This window comes from Ochotona curzoniae, unplaced genomic scaffold, assembly GCF_017591425.1.
Source record: "Ochotona curzoniae isolate NIBS_2020 unplaced genomic scaffold, NIBS_Ocur_1.0 scaffold_4506, whole genome shotgun sequence".
Lineage (NCBI taxonomy): Eukaryota > Metazoa > Chordata > Mammalia > Lagomorpha > Ochotonidae > Ochotona > Ochotona curzoniae.
In genome coordinates, this window is record NW_024467119.1 from 4,681,103 (window position 1) to 4,700,774 (window position 19,672).

The window sequence follows — 19,672 nt, forward strand, 5'->3', positions numbered from 1 at the left end:
GCCTGCCAGGCCACAGGCACCTCTGCCTCGAACTGTGGAGGAGTCCCAGGCTGTTGTGTAGCAGGCTGTGCTGCTGCGCGTTGCCCCAGCCTGACCAGAGCCGCTCAGCTCTTACTGCCTGTCCTTGGTCACAGCTGTGTTGGCGGGTGTGGATGAGGGGAGCGGAGGGAGGAGCCGCGCAGGCTCACGCTGTAACGGAAGGTGTCTGCTGAACACAGGAAGCATCGTCGCGACCCACATGAGGGGCTTCAAGGAGCTCATGGAAAATGGAATTAAAACAAGGTGGCTCTTCTTCCTTTCTTGCAAAAATTAAAATCCACGCAATTTTTAAACAACGTGCACTTTCTATGACATTTACTTAAAGATTTATTTTTACTGGAAAGGCAGATTTACAGAGAGGAAGAGAAAAAGACTGAAAGATTTTCCATCCAATGGTTCATTCCCCAAGTGGCAGCAATGGTCAGAGCTGAGCCACTCTGAAGCCAGGAACCAGGAGCTTCTTCCTGGTCTCCATATGAGTGCAAGGCTCCAGGGCTTTGGGTGTCCTCAACTGTTTTCCCAGGCCGTAGGCAGGGAGCTGGAAGGGAAATGGAGCAGCTGGGACATGAACCGATGTCCATAAGATCCTGGCACTCGTGAGGTGAGGAGTTAGCCATTGGGCCACCGTGCTGAGATCTTCTATGACCTTAAAATCCCCTATACGCATGGATCTTTAAAATTTCTGGACTAAAGTAAACCTTTCTTTTAATTCCATTTTCCGCAGACAATTTGGTGCATCCTTTACTGATGCCATACGATCTGTGTATGTATCAGTTGTCATCGGGAAAAACACTCCAGGGCAGCAAACCACTTCCTCCAGATCTGCAGCCTCGTACAAATTGAACTTTTTTAACCAAACATTTGAGATTGACAGGTAGAGAGAGCACCAGCCTCTGTCCTCTGGTTCCCTCACTCCCCGAGTGCCCACAGAGCTGTGCCCGGTGGCAGCTGGCAGCCAGGATCTGTGCTCTGGTTCCCTCACTCCCCGAGTGCCCACAGAGCTGTGCCCGGTGGCAGCCGGCAGCCAGGATCTTGGTTGGAATCTTCCCTGTGATGGTGGGGGGGGGGCGTGCAAGAATCCAGTCACCTTCTCATCACTGCTGCCCCCAGCGCTGGCCTTGGCAGGAAGTTGTGACCAGGACCTGGAGCCAGATGTGGGGGTTGGCACTCTGATGAGGGATGCAGGCATCTGAACTTGCTCTTCCGCTCTGGGTGGGGTGGACAGCTGGTCCTGGATCTTTGCTGCATGATTTTCTAGGACAAGGTGAGTTCTCCCCCTGTCACTGCCCTGCTGCAAGTGCGGAAGTGCCCACGCAGCCACTTGGATGCAGGTGTGTGTGCCCACCCTGTTTCTCCCCCAGGGGGGCAGCATACCAGCCTTCCCAGCCACGTTCCCATCCTGTCTGCCTGTGGCATCAATATGATGAGCTCTGTGCTGCCCCCAGGTCCCTGGCACAGTGAGTGTTCATACTCAGAGGGTCATGGGCAACCCCCTCGGGCCTTGCTGGACCTAGAGGGGTTGCCTTGTGTGTGAATCTGTGAGGTGGCAGAGCAGCCATGAGACGTGACGTGGATTTGACTGTCAGAACAGAAGAGGAAGCACGAGGCAGAGAAGCCATTATGTCAGGCATGTGGTAGGGAGGGTGCAATGTGGGACACCAGACTTCCGGGCGGGGACTGTGAACTGTGTACCTCGTATCCCCGCCCCGTCAAGGCACAGTGATTGGGGCCAATGGGCAGGGCCAACAGATGCTGTGTCCATGCCTTTCAGGAGCCCTGGAGCCTGTCACCTCCCACGCTGCAGCCCTGGGAAGGCTGTGGGAGGAGGGGTCAGCCCCCAGAGGAATGAGGCCAAGACCGTGGCTCCACAGCCCCGCCCCTCTCCAATCCCAATCCACGCCAGTCTGGCTGCTCATTCTAAAAATAGTACCCCGGGCCTACTGCACAGGGAGGTTTAAGCCCCACCCCCCCTTTTTTTCTTTAATTCAAGAAGCAGAGAAACAAGTGGCTGGCCCAAGAAGACATGGTGTTAGGAAATAAAGGTCAAATCTGATTCCAGAAATGCCAGTTGGGTACAGGGGAGCAAGTGGGGGGTGTGAGGGCTCCCTCCCTGGGCGTGCCATGCCATCACCACCCTGTGTCCATCACAGAGCTGCTGTCGGCTTCTAGAAAAGGACAGAAGCCAGAGACCGAGTGTCCCGCCTCATCTGCCAGGCTTCCTGGGCACTGTCTGTCCTGCATCTGTTCCGTGCCATTTCTAGCGCTCCAGCCTGGCAGGGCGGGCAGGAAACTCTGCAAGTGGTGGACTCCCCCATATCTTTTTGGAGAAGGCTAGTTGCTTAGTCATAGGGGATCGTTTTCTGGTGTTTTTGAAAACAAAGCAAAGAAAAACAGGGAAGCTTATTGGCTGAATCTTGCTTTTATGTCTTTTGTCTTTCCAAAGAATAGAAGAGCAAGTGGAGTAGGTTTTCTGCCCCCAGGGGCAGGCACACCCCAAGGCCCGGCCCCCTGCTGTCTGCCACAAGCCTAGCTCCCCGCACCTGTCCCTGCCCCACCAGCCCAGCTGTGCCTGAAACCTAAGCTCCCAGTCAACCAGGCCCCCTGAAACTTCCCTGAGGTATCTGCTGGTGTCTGCTGAGGGTTCCGGGCCAGACGCAGTCCAGGGACTGAGACCAGTGGCCAGCGGCCAGGAGGGGAAGGCACAGACGCTATTCTCCTCCATCCGCTCCCTGAGGGTGGGCCCAAACACAGGTGCAGACACTCAGACACCACAGAGGGTCAACTGCCTCCCTGGGGGCAGGAGCTGCGCTGGCCGCAGGCCAGGTGGGCACTTCACCTGGCCCAAGCAGGACCCTGACTGAAGCTCCTGGAAGTGTCTCTCCCACTCCCTGCAGTCTTAGCTAGTCACAGCCAACACACAGGACCCTGTCTTGGAGGCAGCTGGAGCTTTGTGAGCAAAGGTTCTTCTGCTTGTGGGCAGGGTGGCTTGTCCACTGATCCCCATGGAGGGTGAGCTGCAGGGGGACTGGAGGCCGCAGGCAGAGCCGGGAGCTGTACCGATGCCGTGGCCTGACAGCTGGATGAGCATCCAGCAGCTGAGCCAGGCCTTGGTTTCACACTTCCTTCCCGGCTGAGCGACTGCAGAGTTACCTTAAGGACAAAAACCCCACCAGCTGGGGTGCGACTGATTCTCCATGCCGTCTGCGCACCCAGTTTTCGCCTCCTCCAACAGGAAAGATGGTGCCGACAGTTCAGGGCCAGTGTGTGCGCAGCCGCAGACGCCCCCACCCCCGAACAGCCACAAGGGCTGCATTGTGTGCTCACAGGCAGGAGACGGCTCCCGGACCCTCCACGGCTTTGGCGCCTCTGGCGGGGCCGGGCACCCAGGAGGGGGTTGCTCATAAAGGGAACATGTGGCCAGGTTCAGAACACACCATTGTTGGGAAGGAAGCTGTTGGCCTGGCTTTGGGGTTCTGTGTCTACAGGCGCTGCGACTGTCTGGTTTAGCAGGCTATAAAAAAGGGCTGGACGCTGCAGTTCCCGGGGCTCCTGTAAAGCCTGGCCCGGCCAAGGCTGTGTCAGCAGGTTCACGATGGGGCCTGTGAGCCTGTGTCAGCAGAGCTGGGGAAATGCACAGAGATGCGGGGCCCAAGGATGCTCATGGCTGGTTACTATGGTGAGAACCGAGGATGAGGTTGCCTGCAACAGACCTGCCATGCCTGTGGCTGACCTGTGACCTGGTGGTTAAAGGCACCGGTGCAGGATGCAGCAAGTGGCCTGAGTGGAAGATGCCCCACAGAGTGCACACACGAGAGGGAACATCGGGTGTTTGAGGAATTCTTCTGGGACCAAACATTGCGACATCTACACGTTGCTTTTCCCTAACACCCATTTCCATGTGCTGCTTGAAGTCCTGTCTGCTCATGTCCCTGAATGGGGCATGACCAACAGTTGGCAGCTAGAGCCCTCTACAGAGATGTCAACAGCTCCACTGTGGCCTGCTGGTCTCCCAGGGCAGTGAGCACCCGAAGGCTGGCAGAGGTGACAAGTGGCTCAGCGTTCACTTAGCTTCAAGTACAGTGGATTTCGGTAGCCATGCGTGGCTGATGGGTCACTGGGGTGCTTTAATGACTGCTGAGCCCAAGATTCCCTGATGAGCGCTCGTGCCTGGGGCGTGGCAGGTGCATAGTGAACAGTTATTGCATTAAACAGTTACCCGTTGGGCCCAGCGGCATGGCCTAGCAGCTGAGATCCTCGCCTTGAATGCACCAGGATCCCATATGGGCGCCGGTTCTAATCCTGGCAGCTCTACTTCCCATCCAGCTCTCCACTTGTGACCTGGGAAAGCAGTCGAGGACGGCCCAATGCTTTGGGATCCTGTACCCATGTGGGAGACCCGGAGGAAGTTCCTGGCTTCAGATTGGCACAGCACCAGCTGTTGTGCTCACTTGGGGAGTGAATCATCGGATGGAAGATCTTCCTCTCTGTCTCTCCTCCTCTCTGTATATCTGACTTTGTAATACAAATAAATAAATCTTTTTTTTTAAAGATTTATTTTTATTATGTTTTTATTGGAAAGGCCTGTAGCACCTGTGACCCAGGGTCCGCCCTCCCCAGCAGTGTGCCCACTGAGTACCCATAGTCCTCGTGGCCCGTGTGTTCTGGAAATAGCTGAGTTGATCTTTTCAGACATCCAGATTTCAAGTCACCGTGCCTAGTGACTGGCTGTGAGGGGATCTTCCCTCCTCTCAACAGGTACTTACTAGGCAGTACTGATTCCTGTTCACATCTGTTGGGTGTCAGACACGCAGTGCTCACTCAGTAGCTCATTCCCTCAGTAGTAACAGAGGCCCAGGGTCAAGGGTCTCCGAACACAGAGCGGATAGCAGTGGGATCGGGAAAGGGTAGGGCTGACCACTCGGCCCTGCAGGTCCAACTGTGTGCTACAGGAAACAAGCTGTGCCTCCTCCCTCCCGACTGTGCAGGGGCCAGCTTACCAGCCTTGGCGGTCCTGGCTTCTGAGTGCCCAGCCAAGGGACAGGGGAGGGTGAGCGAGGCTGCGGGATGGACAGGGCAGGACTCAGGTGCCAGCCTTAGGCCAGTGTGAGCTGAGCGGAGCACCAAGATGGAGGCGCCAAGATGGAGGGCAAGAGCAAAGGCTCTGGGGCTGGCAGATGGCAGACACGCACTAAGCTTGGAGACGCCTAGCTTCCTGTAGTGGGCCTCCTCCTGGGACTGTGGGGACTAAGTATGTGAGCTGTCTGCCAGGCCATGGACAAGGGCCTCCCTTGCAGCAGGGGAGTTGCTTGGGCCACCTGCAGGGATGCCGCAGCCAGTCAGCCTGCGGGAGGGTCCTCAGCGTTCACATGGGTCTCAGCATCTGTTTGCACCCACACTGATTCATCTTCTCAATCTATTTTAAATTCAAAATCGAATTCCATTTTTGAGTTCCAGCTTTCCTGCCCATTTAATCACTGTTTTAGGAATAATTCCAACTGGGTTATGAAGAAAATGTATTAATGTGAGTTTGCTGAATTTTCCCAAAGACTCTTTGTGAAAGAATGCTCACCCAGAAACAATCAAACCTCGGCAGAACTATCGCATATCAGCAGAGCCAGGCCAGCCCCAAGAGGAGAGAGACAACAGCCAGGGCAACAACACACAGGGAGACAGCAGCCAGGGAGATAGCAGCCAGGGAGACAACACACAGGGAGACAACACACAGGGAGAGAGCAGCCAGGGAGACAACGTGCTGATTCCATTAAAGTCTCATGAGGGACCCTCTGCAAAGCAGCACAGAACCGATCAGCCAAGCCCTGCCAGCATTAGCCTGGCTGATGGAAGCTGAGAGTTGGCAATGGGGGAAAAAAGAAGTTCTCAGACTGAGTGTTTTCCTGCTGCAAGCAATGGTAGGAAACCATAAGTACAAACGGAATGCTGGCTTCTTACAGCTGCCAACAGTTCTGGGAATAATGGCATCGGTAAAGCAACGGAGAGGCCCGGCATCCCAGCTTGCTGGCTGGCAAGTCGGGCAGAGCTCCAGGACAGGAACTGGTGGGGCGAGGAACTACTTGGTGTCTGGCACAGCAGCCCAGGCACAAGTAGTGACCCTCTAATGCAGCTGTGGACAGCTCAAAACAAGCAGGTTAGCCTTGCCAATATGTTAGTGCCCTGGCCCTTTGTTCTACGAGGATTCCTCAGCAAATGAGATTTCCTTACATAGTTAAGGAGGCACTCTTTAATGCGGAACGCGCTAGGATGAAGGGAGGCAGGTGTTTGGTTACAGTGGTTTAACCGTCACTGTGACCCCTGCATCCAATAGAGCAGTGAACCAGCACACCAGTCAGAGTGCTGGGGCCCTGCTTCTGACAGCTGCTTGCTGCTAACGCATCCTGGGAGGTGGCAGGCGATGGACCACGTGCCGGGCCCTGCACCCACCCACATGCAGACCCAGCTAGAGCTCTGGGCTGCTGGCTTTGACCTAGCCCACCCCCCACTGCTATTCGCACCTGGGGAGCAGGTCAATGGTGCAAGATCCTGCAGTCACGCTCCTTCCTGGGGACCCCACCGCACTCACAGTGGAAATGCCCTCACGGCCTGGCCACCTCTGAAACCCCCCCGCTCCAGTCTCCCTCAGCCCCTGCTTCTGGGGTGCACATCTCAAGCTGCAGCACCCCAGGGGGCCGCAGGGAGGCCCTGAGCTCCCCCCAGGAAGGCCTCCCGTGCACCCACGGCCCTCTGATGCACCTGAAGGAGCCCCAAGCGGCGGTCTGAGGTCGGACGTGTAGCCTTCATTTCTGGCACCCCGAGAATACTCTCCGGGAGCGGCAATCTGAAGAACGGAAAGGCTGAGTATAAAAGGGCCTCCACAGCAAAACATCATGGCCAGGCGGAGCTGGGCATGAGCAGGCGCCAGTGCTGCGGTCCTCCCGGCTGCTCCGGGTGACCAGTAACACTCTGCAATTTTAACTGGACTCTGTCTCATTTAGTTGTATCTGGATTAATGTAATTATGGTGTGTTAATTAGTTGCTACCTCTCAAAACTTTATGTCAACAAAATCAAGACTAACAAAGTGCTTGCGATTTCCATGTTCACACACAGGCCTGTGGGTCAGAGACCTGCACCCCCTCACCCAGGGTCAGGGACCTGCACCCCCTCACCCGGGGTCAGAGACCTGTACCCCCTCACCTGGGATCAGAGACCTGCACCCCTTCACCCAGGGTCAGAGACCTGCACCCCCTCACCCGTGGCCAGAGACCCGCACCCCCTGACCCGGGGTCAGAGACCTGCACCCCCTCACCCAGGGTCAGAGGGATCTGCAGCACTCACCCAGGTTCAGAGAACTCTGCATTTGCAACAATCCCACTGACTCCAGGCCAGGTGGCCTGGGATGGGAGAGAGGATACCAGACGTGACCCGGTATGGAGGGCAACTAATTCGAACACTGAGCCCCTTCCGGAGCCTACAGCACAGCTGTGACAAGCAGGGCTCCGTGAAAGAGCAGGAGGTGGGCGAACCTGAGCGAGGCCTGCTGCGCCATTCCCAGGCTGGCCCAGTCTCACCAAGGGGCCCAGGCCAGCCAGAAACACCAGGGCTTTGTTTCCATAGTCAAGCCAATCACTGGACCCACATAGTAGGCCTCTCCCCTCCTGGGGCCTGGTCAGCCAGCAGTGCAGATGGGCTGGGGCCCGGCCAGAGGCGTCCCTGGGGTCCGGGGTCATGGTGACAGGGGCTGCTTACAGAAACAGGAGTTGGACTCCAAAGCAGGGGCATCAAGAGATGGGGCTTTTACTATATACATATATATATATATATATATGACTTATATATTTTTATTGGAAAGTCAGATATACAGAGAGGAAGATCTTCCATTCATTGATTGACTCCTCAAGTGGCCGCAATGGCTGGAGCTGAGCCAATCCAAAGCCAGGAGCCAGGAGCTTCCTCCAGGTCTCCATATGGGTGCAGGGTCCCAAGGCTTTGGGCTGTCCTTGACTGCTTTCCCAGGCTACAAGCAGGGAGCTGGTTGGAAAGCAGGACCACTAGGATTAGAATCAGCACCCATAAGGGATCCTGGCGCATTCAAGGCAAGGACTTTAGCCACTAGGTTACCATGCTGAGCCCTACCTCATATATTTTTTAAGATTTATTTATTTATTTATTTATATTGGAAAGGCAAATTTACAGAGCAGGACAGATCAAGACGGTCTCCCATTGCTGGTTCACTCCCCAAATGTCCATAATGCCCAGAGCTTAGCTGATCTGAAGCTGGGAGCAAGGAGCTTCTTCAGGTGTCCCACATGGGTGCAGGGCCCCATGCTGCTTTTCCAGGCCACAAGTAGAAAGCTGGATTGAAAGTGAAGCAGCCAATACACGAACCAGTGCCTATATGGGCTGCTGGTGCCACAGGCTGGAGGATTAGCCTACTGAGCCAGGGCCCTGGTCCCATGGGATGGGGGCTTCTATCTCCACTGTTCAAACATGGTCCAATGGACCTGGATTCACACACACAAGCATTATGGATCTTAGTTATACATTTAACTGCCCATTCCAGAAAATTCCCACCTATGTGCACATTTGGAAAAGAGTCTGTATGAATGTCCTCCATCCTTGTCGTGGGAGTATCAGGGTTATCAGTAAATCAACAAGAAAATGAGGCACGCTTCTATTAATGTCCCTTTCAAAAATTCAGCAGCACAACCATCACCGCCACCACCAAAGCCCAGGGGCCATGCAGGAACTGTGGCACAGTGAGTTAAGCTGCTGTCTGTGGTGCCAGCATCCCCTACGGAGAGCAGATTCAAGTACCAGCTGCTCTGCTTCCAATCCAGCTTCCTGCTAACATGCCAGGGAAAGTGGCGGGAGATGGTCCAAATGTTTGGCGTCTTATTACCCACATGGAAGGACTGCTCACTGACCCACCCTCTGCCTGTCTGCGATGCTCTTATTCTTAGCTGGATCTCAAAACCCAACACCATGTCCTCATCTTTCTTTACTTCTTAGGGTTTTTGGAGAAAGAGTCTATGAATTTGGAATAACTAACTGCAGCAGAAAGACAATGGCGCTTACCTGTGAGGGGTTGGCAGAGGGTGAGGTACCCGCCAAAGAAGCAGACAGCACCGCAGAGGCCCAGGGCAGAGCCAGGGGTGCCACCCGCCAGCTGTCTGTACTTTCCTTTGGATGTCAAAAGCAACCTCCAGAGCCAACACACAGCTAGCCCTCGCACCTCCTAGCTGATGATGCAACAGTTTCCCACTGGGCTAGCAGATGGTGGCCCTGGGTACCGCAAGCAGGCTGGGGGCTGGGGGAGGCGGCGCTGGCCAATGCTGGGCGCTTCTGACTCCAGGAAGGCTAGGAACACATGCCCTTCTTAGGTTTCCCCTGGAAGTAAAGTTGAATTACTACACAAGCCACCATAATTCCTTCTTGCTTCAAGACAAAGAGATGTTACAACTCTAATTCATCTCTTTCCTTCCTTTAATGAACATATTTGAAGGACAGAAATACAGACACACACAGGGAAAGAAAGAGATCCCATCCTTGGGCTCACGCCCCTAGTGCCCGTGGCGGCCTGGCCCAGCCCAAGCTGGGAGCAGACACATTGTCCACACCTCCTATGTGGGCAGCAGGGGCCCAACTCCCCAGCCTGTCAGCACTGGCCGGCCCCTCCCAGAGTGTGCCTTGGCAGGAAACTGGACTGAGGACCTGGAGCCAGGTATCGAACCCAAGCACCCTTCAGTGAGAGGCGGGACCCTCAGCTGGTATCTCACCCGCCGGCCTGGGTGCCTGCTCTCTGGGTCTTTCTGTAAAGGGAAATAGGAATGGCTGACTGTGGCAATGGATACGATGGAGGTCATGAAAAAGCCATTCGTTTACACCTCCGAAATAAGAAATGTGCTGTACATGTAATCCAGCCTCAGGGACTCACGCTGGGATGCCGGGGACTGGGAACGCTCGGCTCGGGGGGAAGGGCACTGGCAGGGCACGAGAGCTCAGTAGGCTGCAACACGCTGCCACCGAGTGTCTCACCCGACTGAAGGAGTCCCACTCACGCACACCGCACCTGTGTGCCGGCCCTGGGTGTGCCCACACAGGCCACCTTGGCAGTGCAGCTGGCGGAGCTGAGCTGGCCCACAGTGTCCTCCGGGTGTCCTTCTCCCTGACCGCATCTGTTGGCTCAGTAAGGACAATCTCCCGCAACCTCCGTTCTGTCCTCAGGTCACCCTTGAGGAAACTGTGCTATCAGGACCCCCGAGTCAGCCGAGGCTGGCGGCTTGGAGCGGGCCCTGCAGGCACAGGGATGCTGCCAGCCAGCGGCCATCTCATCTCACACCCAGGGCAGGGAGGTGAGCGCTGTGTGAGTGATACACACTGTGGAAACAGGAATGCCTCCGGAGCAATCTGCTCCTTCAGTGCCCTCTGGTCAGTCACAGAGCTGTGTGTGTGTGTACAAACCATTTACAGTGCCCAGGGCAGTGGCGGGCTGAGAAAAGCTCGGACAGCATACAAGACGTACAGGCCTGCAGTCCGCCTGCGGAAGTCGGCCTGGGGCAGATGACCAGGTGCGTGAAACAGAGCAGGTGCATGAAGCAGGCTGGAGACTGCAAGCAGTTCCGCCCGCAGGAACCAAGACAGCGCTGAGATTCAGTGAGTGAAGGCAGAGTTATTCTTGGGCAAGCCGATATCAAGAGTCTATTTATGAGTTATATAGGAAAAAATCTACTTGTATTCAAGACTTGACTGTGAATAAACCCAAACTTTAAACTTTCTTTTTAAAACCAAAGGCTACCATGAAGAACAAAAGATGTGGTTTAAGTCAGGAACCACTTGTCACATGCAAAACCTGTAGAAGCTTAGCTAAGGAACGCACAATCAACAGCAAAAACGCAAGCAGGTATGCTGAAGAATGGGCAAGGACTCAAAAGAGGCAAAACACCCACACCCACCCACACCAAGATGTCTAACTTAACACAGAATCAGGGAAACAAATGATACCAGAGCAGAGATGCCCGATGGACGGATGGCGTCTAGGGTATGGCAGGGCCGAGTCTGGGCAGCATGGCAAACAGAGCTTAAATGCCCTTGAGGGCACCAGAACACTGAAGCTGCCCTGGGAATGCACCCTTCCTCCCTCTGTTAGGTCCCTGCAGTGAGATTTTTATTTATTTATTTATTCTTTATCGGAAAGGCAGATTTACAGAGAGGAGAGACCGAGAGGAAATTCTTCTATCCACTGGTTCACTCCCCATATGGCTGCAACAGAGTTGAGCCAATCTGCAGCCAGGAGCCAGGAGCTTCTTCCAGATCTTCCTTGTGGGTACAGAGGCCAGGGCTTTGGGCCATTCTCCACCCTTTGCTGGGCGACAGGCAGGGAGTGGATGGGCTGGGACATGAACTGGTCCCCATATGGGAGCTCAAGCTTGCAGGCACAGACTAGTCAATTGCACCACTGCATCCTACTAGCCCTGGAGCTCTGGGAAGAATGCATAGGGACAGAGCTACCATGACCTCAAGGTACACCTGACACTGCCAGTCAGGGAGCAGGGGCGTGAGTGCACGTGCAGCACTGGAGACTGAAGCCAGACTTGCTGACACAGTGGTTTCCAACTCCTACCACGACAACTTCAGAAAGTTCATGGGGCATGGAAATGAAAGATACGGTTGCCTTAGAAAAATCAGAGCATGAGTTTTCATGGTGTGCGTTTCACACGCATCATCAAGCCCCTTGGGGGTGTAAACCGTGTGGACTACAGGGGACACAGCCACAGGAACACGCAGGGGACATGGCAGCCATGGGCACACGTAGCCAGGGGGTACAGCCACGGCACATGCAGCCATGGGCACACAGGGGCACACAGCCACAGGCACATGCAGCCATGGGCACACAGGGGGAGCACACAGCCACGGGCACATGCAGCCAGGGGCACATGCAGCCATGGCACATGGAGGCACACAGCCACGGCACATGCAGCCATGGGCACACGGGGGCACATAGCCACGGCACATGCAGCCATGGGCACACAGGGGCACACAGCCACGGCACATGCAGCCATGGGCACACGGGGGCACACAGCCATGGGCACACAGCCACGGCACATGCAGCCATGGGCACACGTGGGCACACAGCCATGGGCACACAGCCACGGCACATGCAGCCATGGGCACACGGGGGCACATAGCCACGGCACATGCAGCCATGGGCACACAGGGGCACACAGCCACGGCACATGCAGCCATGGGCACACGGGGGCACACAGCCATGGGCACACAGCCACGGCACATGCAGCCATGGGCACACGTGGGCACACAGCCATGGGCACACAGCCACAGGCACATGCAGCCATGGGCACACAGGGGGAGCACACAGCCACGGGCACATGCAGCCAGGGGCACATGCAGCCATGGGCACATGGAGGCACACAGCCACGGCACATGCAGCCATGGGCACACGGGGGCACATAGCCACGGCACATGCAGCCATGGGCACACAGGGGCACACAGCCACAGCACATGCAGCCATGGGCACACGGGGGCACACAGCCACGGCACATGCAGCCAGGGGCACACGGGGGCACACAGCCATGGGCACACAGCCACGGCACATGCAGCCATGGGCACACGGGGGCACACAGCCATGGGCACATGCAGCCATGGGCACACGTGGGCACACAGCCACGGCACATGCAGCCAGGGGCACACAGCCATGGGCACATGCAGCCATGGGCACACGGGGGCACACAGCCACGGCACATGCAGCCATGGGCACACGGGGGCACACGGCCACGGCACATGCAGCCACTGGGTCGCTGTCTCCTTCTGCTGCTCCCGTGGACCTCCCTCGTCCCTTCAGCCCCTCTCCCCGTGAGTAGAGATGGGGACAGGCTGCAGCCGGGGGCGGCCGAGTCTTCGCAGCATCTATTTCCGGGTTTGTAATGCATAGGCTCTTTCTCCCACATCCTGTCTTCTATTTTCTTCCCCCTACACAGGCACTTTTTAACACCAGTTTATTTCAGGCAGGCCTCTAACAGGATGAGCGTGCAGAGAAGGCTCTGCAGGAAAGGCCAGGCCAGAGCCCGGGAGTGGACACGCAGCTGGGGCAGCGCCGCTGTGGGGCCCGAGGTCGAGCCAGAGGAGCTTGCTGGTGAGCCTGTCTTCTCCCTTGGAGAACACTGGTCTGCCATGAATCTACACACACACTTTAAAAAAAAAAAAAAACTTATTTATTTTTTTTCAAGGCGGTGGGTGGGGAGAGAAAGAGAGAAATCTTGCACCTGCTAGTTCACCCTCCCCCCCGCCGGCCTATAACAGCCAGGGTGGGCCAGACTAAAGCCAGGAGCTAGGAACTTCCTCCAGGGCTTCCGCATGGCTCACAAGGCACTTGAATTACCACTGTTCCCATCCAGGTGGGCACTAGCCGGGGGCTGGGCAGGGAAGCAGAGCCGGCACTGGTACCCGTGTTCTCTGTCAGGGATGTGGCATCCTAAGCGAGAGCCGAGCTGCCAGACCCAGTGCCCACCCCGTACTCACACCGACGGGGCTGTTTTGCTGGATTCCTGTATAGCATGTACAACCGGACAGTCTAGGTCAGGGCCCAGGGCTGCAGAGTGGGCACCTTCTGAAAGGCCGAGGCTCGTGGCTGCCTGTCTTACTCAGCAATGCTCTTTGGGACTTGTCTGCACAGGCTGTCTCCCTTGGGCTGCCCCCTTGGGGTGCCAGTACACAAGGGCAGCAGGAGGGCCAGGGAGCCATGGCCCAGGACTGCCCCCACTCCAACCACTCTAAGGACCCAGGGGGACCACAAGGGAGATGCAGAAGTCAGACCCCAAGTGTGATCCTTTTGCCTTTTGCTTTCTTAAAATTCTTATTTCTTTTTTGATCTTTTATCTGCTGGTTCCCTCCCCAAATGGCCACAATGGCCGGAGCTGATCTGATCTGAAGCCAGGAGCCCCCTCTAGGTTTCCCTCACAAGTGCAGGGTCCCAAGGTTTTAGGCCATCCTTCGCTGCTTTCCCAGCTCACAGGCAGGCAGCTGGATGGGCAGCAGAGCAGCAAGGCTGGGAACGGACACTCAGGTGGGGTGCTGACATTTGCAGGGGGAGGATTAGCTCATTGGGGCATCGTGTCAGCCCTGGCCCCTCCTTATCTTCTGGTTTAGGGCTAAATGGCCAGGCCTGCATTCCTGTGACAGCAGCCCAGGGCGCTGGGAGAGCAGGGGGCAGGCTGCCATTAGGAGAGCCAGAGAAGCTGACTGCAACACTGCACCGGGCTCGACCACGTGCCCTGCACGGGGCCGGTGGGAACCAATGCACGCTCCTTCTCCCCCGCTTTTCCTCCCGGCCTCACCAAACACCTGCCTTATTTCCTCTGTTCAGAAATGCAGATCATGGAGGGACAGCCCAGCGACACTGGTTAAGTGACCGTGAGGCAGTACAGCTTGTGCCAGTGGGATTGCACGCCGCCCGGGGCTGCACCTTCCATCCTGGCCTTCAAGCAAGCGGGGACAGAGCCCTTGTGGGCCATGCTGGCACTGGAGATGGGCCAGAAAGGCACTCTCGGTCAAAGTCCCAACCCTTTGGGATTAATCTGTCAACGCAGCGAAACACAACACTGGACCAGCGGTGGTAACAATGAGGGCTGGCATGGGGGCTCCGTTGTTCCCACACACCTGGTACTGTTCCCACAAAGTGCTCTGCCCCCGGCGGGGAGTACTCTGAGACTGGGGGAGGTAAGTTCAGGTGTCAGGTTGGTAAAGAGGAGCCTGGCCTGGGGAGAGACAGGAGGCCACAGGTGGAGTCTCCATGGGGGCTGGCCCAGGCAGCCCTCCTCCCTGTAACCACCTGTCCCTGGGCACTTGTGGGCTTAAGGCTTGGCCCCCATGGTGGGGCTTCCGGCCCCTGGGAAACCGAAGTAGCCAGCAGGCTCGGCAGACCAAGTTAGGGGTGCTCCTGGGGAAGGGCTGCCCTCTCACAGATGCCCCCCTGGGGCCTGCAGCAGTGGTGCTCAGTTCTCAGACGGCTGCGGTGACAGGAGTGATCTCCCCGGGGCAGCCGCGGAAAGCGCGGCCCTGCGGGGCTGGCAGAGCAGGTGGTGAGGATGGCACTCCTGCTCTTGGGCGGCAAGATGCCCTCACCAAGCTCACACAGCCACCACCTGCTGCCTCTCAGGCTGTGAGTCAGAAAGCTGGAGTCAGGAGAGAAGCAGGGACTCGGCCGGGCGTCCTCAGTCTCTTCCCTGCTCGGCCGCACATCTGCCACTTCGTTGAACTCTGTGGAGCCAGTGCACATCTGGCTCTCCCCAGCACGGAGGAGGAGCACCCCTGAGGCTAGAAGCCAGAAGGGCCACAGCCTGTGTGTGTCAGCCTCGTCCGGCCCCCAGGCGAGCGACACCATGGCCGGGATCAGAGCTGCAGGGAGATGTGACTCTGACCTCGCGAGCTGGACAAGAAGCGGTGGCCACGGGTGCTGAGGTTCACAGCCACACGCAGGTCAAGCAAGGCCCGACACAGATGCGGACACATGGGGAAAGGGTCACATACAGCCTGTCCTTCTTGGGATATGTGACTCTCTGTGGTCAACTGAGAAAAGCCACAATATAAAGCCTTGAGTGGATGACTTCTACAGAAAAGCTCAGGGCTGGCTTAATCCCTCTGAGCTGAAGCAGGCTGCACAGCACCATCCTGGGCGCCCGTTTTAGAAGTGGGCCTCCTGTGAGCCACTGCCAGGGAGACGGGCACGGAGAAGTTATTTACATCTGTGCATGATGGAGATCTAGAAAGCGGGTCAGGCACATTCTCTCCTGCTACTAGGTGTGGAGGTTCTGGAAGTTCTGCGCTGGGTGAGGGCTGGGACGGGTAACGGGGTGAGGGCTGGGACGGGTAACGGGGTGAGGGCTCGGTGGGGGTACAGGGGTGAGGGCTGGGACGGGTAACGGGGTGAGGGCTCGGTGGGGGTACAGGGCTGAGGGCTGGGAGGGGTACAGGGGTGAGGGCTGGGTGGGTACAGGGGTGAGGGCTCGGTGGGGGTACAGGGGTGAGGGCTTGGTGGGGGTGCAGGGGTGAGGGCTGGGAGGGGTACAGGGGTGAGGGTTGGGAGGGGTACAGGCTGAGGGCTCGGTGGGGGTACAGGGGTGAGGGCTGGGAGGGGGTACAGAGTGAGGGCTTGGTGGGGGTACAGGGTGAGGGCTGGGAGGGGTACAGGGCTGAGGGCTGGGAGGGGTACAGGGGTGAGGGCTGGGAGGGGTACAGGGGTGAGGGCTTGGTGGGGGTGCAGGGGTGAGGGCTGGGAGGGGGTACAGAGTGAGGGCTTGGTGGGGGTACAGGGTGAGGGCTGGGAGGGGTACAGGGGTGAGGGCTGGGAGGGGTACAGGGCTAAGGGCTTGGCCTGGCAGAGGTGGGACTTGGTTCAGGGCTGAGCCCTTAGCAGTGACTGCTAACTGCTACAGGTAACAGCTCCACACTCTCCAAACAGGAAGGGGAAGTGTTCCAATGACCATGCCAACCCGGGCAGTGTCCTCTTCATGGTCCCTGTCCCTCTGGCCGCCTCCACACGTGTTCCCAGGCACAGTCAGTGAGTCCTGCAAGTTGAGTGGCTTAGTTTCCATGTCACTGAGTGAGTGACTCAAGTGCAACACAATTCATTTGCAATAGGGAGCTGACCAACCCGACCACTACGATTTACCTCCAGCTGCCCAGAGAGGATCAGGATGTGGGCTGGGGGTCACCCCAAAACGCACTTGGAGAAAGAAACAACCCTTAAATCTTTTAACCCTAAATCTCCACCCAAGGAAGCTGATCATGCAGCTTTGCTGGGCACGCCTGAGGGTAGGCTGGCAAGGAAGAGGACGGCCCAAGGTGAGCAGGGGAACACGACAGCATCCTGTGGCCTGCACCTCAGGAGAACTGCTACTGAGGGGCCAGTGCTGTGGCACAGCACGCAAGACCGCCATCTGTGGTGCCAGCATCCCATATGGACACTGGCTTGCGTCCTGGCTGCTCCACTTCCAATCTAGCTCCCTGCTAGCAGACCTGGGGAAACAGTGGAACGTGCTCCAGCGCCCGGGCCCCTGACAGTATGTGGGGTCCCAGCTCTAGCGCCCGGGCCCCCAAGAGCATGTGGGGTCCCGGCTCCACAGCGCCCGGGCCCCTGACAGCATGTGGGGTCCCAGCTCCAGCGCCCAGGCCCCTGACAGCATGTGGGGTCCCGGCTCCAGCGCCCGGGCCCCTGACAGCATGTGGGGTCCCGGCTCCAGCGCCCGGGCCCCTGACAGTATGTGGGGTCTCAGCTCCAGCACCCGGGCCCCTGACAGCATGTGGGGTCCCAGCTCCAGCCTGCACAGCCCCAGTCACTGTATTGCTTTCCTTCTGGGAAGGAAACCAGCAAATGGAAGAAACCCTTCTCTCTCTCTTTCCCTTGCTCCCTTCACTGTAAATCTGCCTTCCAAATAAATAATGACATGATTCCTGCACACACACACACACACACACACACACAGCCCCCTGATTCCATGAAACACCCTTCATTCAAAAAGTATGTGTAGAGCCCCACACTGCCCCAGCTGGTGGGGCCTGAGGCAACGACCACCCAAAAGCCGCAGGCTATCTCCCCCCACTGAGCTGCCCCCACTGAGCCACTGGTTCCTATCTCCATCTTTGCTTGGTAGTAATAGGGCAGAATACGCGATGCAGCATTGTACCCAACAGCAGAGGGCCAGAGGTCAGGGTGCTCCCCAGTCCCACAGCCCTTGGGTGGCTACAGCACTATGGGGGGTGGCAGGCGCAGCATTCTGCTGGGGCAGATGGTGAGGCTCGGAGGGCTGCAGCCTGTGCGTGTGTAACCTCAGAGAAGGGCTGCAGGCAAAGGGTGAATGCCAGGGCCTGGGCTGCGCGTGTGGGCCGGGGTACGGTGTCACTGTGGCTAAGAGTGGGAAGTGCAGCCAGGGCTCAGCTGTGCTGCTTGTGCCGGTCGACGGCATATGCTGACGGCAGACTTGTGAGGGCGGGAATGAACGCAGACTGGGGCCAGCAGGACGTGTGGGAAGGAAGAAGAGGCATCCGGGATGGCTCTGACGCACACAGCCTGGGCGGGGGGTGGCTGCATTCGGGGCCAGCGAAACTGGAACAAGGCATAGGGCTAGCTTTGGGCACCTGCTCCTGGCAGGCTTAGGAGGGAAGCGGAGCAGCAGAGGCACTGCTCTGCAGGTGGCAGTGGCCAGGCTGTGCTGGTCACCACTGCGGCTGCTGCTATGCGCAGAGTGACCAAGGCCAGGGCCAGCAGTATAAACATGCTGGGCAGGGCCGCCACCCGCGTCACGCATGGTGCCAATTCAAGTCTCAGCTGCTCCTCTTCTGATCCAGTTCCCTGTTGATGTACCTGGGAAAGCAACAGAGGATGGCTCAAGTGGCTGGGTTCCTGCACCCACGTTGGAGACCCAGAAGAAGCTCCTGGCTTCAGCCTGGCCCAGCTCTGGCTATTGCAGCCGCTTGAGGAGTGAACCAGCAGATGGAAAATCTCTCTGTTGCCTTGCAGTGTGAACTGGCGTGCCCCGCACTGACGGACTCTGAGCCATAGTCACCCCGGGTGAGCTGCAGCTTGCTGGATTCCTTACTCACGCTGTCCCCTCCCCAGAGCACATGGCTGTCCCTTGTCACTCTGTGTCTACACCAGCACTCCTCATCCATGGCTTACACACCACTGACCCACTCTCTGAGAATGGATATGCTAGCCATGCAGCCCACAGGTGGCTGCCGCTGCCCGCTGAGGCAAACCCTTTGCTTGGTTTCCGGGGTGGGGGTGGGAAGGGTCCCTGCAGATCTTGCTGGGGGGCGGGGCGGCTGACGTACCTCTGCTGCCATCTAGTGGTCACAGCAGCCTCTCTCCTAAAACCACTACAATAACCAGCAGGGGAGTGTTAGAAAGTCCATGCTGAAGTTCTGTTCTCTTTGGCCGGATCCAGCCCCACTCCCCAGGGAGATGTGCCAGGGACTGGATTCCTGGCCCGATGGTGATGCACATGACAAGGTGTGGTTCGACCGACTGCAGGATACCTGCCAAACAGGGCACAGGGTGAGGACCCGGACAAGGCCTGCCTGGGCGTGAGGACACGCAGCCCGCGGACAGGCCCATCCAGGTGCTGCGTGCATGCGTCACCCCAACACCTTTAGACGCGAGCTCAGGGCCTGCCTCCTCTGAGCGCGGAGTGCGCCTGGTGTGGGGTGGTAGGGTATGTGGGGGACACACGTTCAGAGCAGCCGTGCATCTGTGTGTGTGTGCACAGGTGTATGTCCATGCGTGTACAACATACCAAGCGTGCTCACTCACTTCCCCACACGGCTTGGCCAGCGGCACACCCACACACCGGCCCACACACGGGGCCTGCAGGGTCTCACGCAGGGTTGGAGCTCACTTCCAGGGCCGTCCTTGCAGAAACAATGGCCCCGGGGCTACGGGGCTGGGCAGCCCACAGGCAGGGGGTGGCGCCCTCTGCCGGAGCAGGACGAGAGCGGCCAGTGCTGCAGGCCCCACCGGCCCCTCCAGGATCTTCCCAGAAAGCCTCAGCTCTGAGGGAGTGGGCCTTGGTGGGCGCCCTGAGCCCCCCGACTCCACTGGCAGCCCGAGGGCCCTACACACGCCGCCCC

At 57.7% G+C, this 19,672-nt stretch overlaps 1 protein-coding gene across 2 annotated transcripts in view; it reads right to left on the reverse strand.

Moving 5' to 3' along the window:
- SCFD2 (sec1 family domain containing 2) overlaps nt 1-19,672 on the reverse strand; it is a 276,472-nt gene that overhangs the window by 12,613 nt on the left and 244,187 nt on the right. The window lies entirely within an intron of this gene.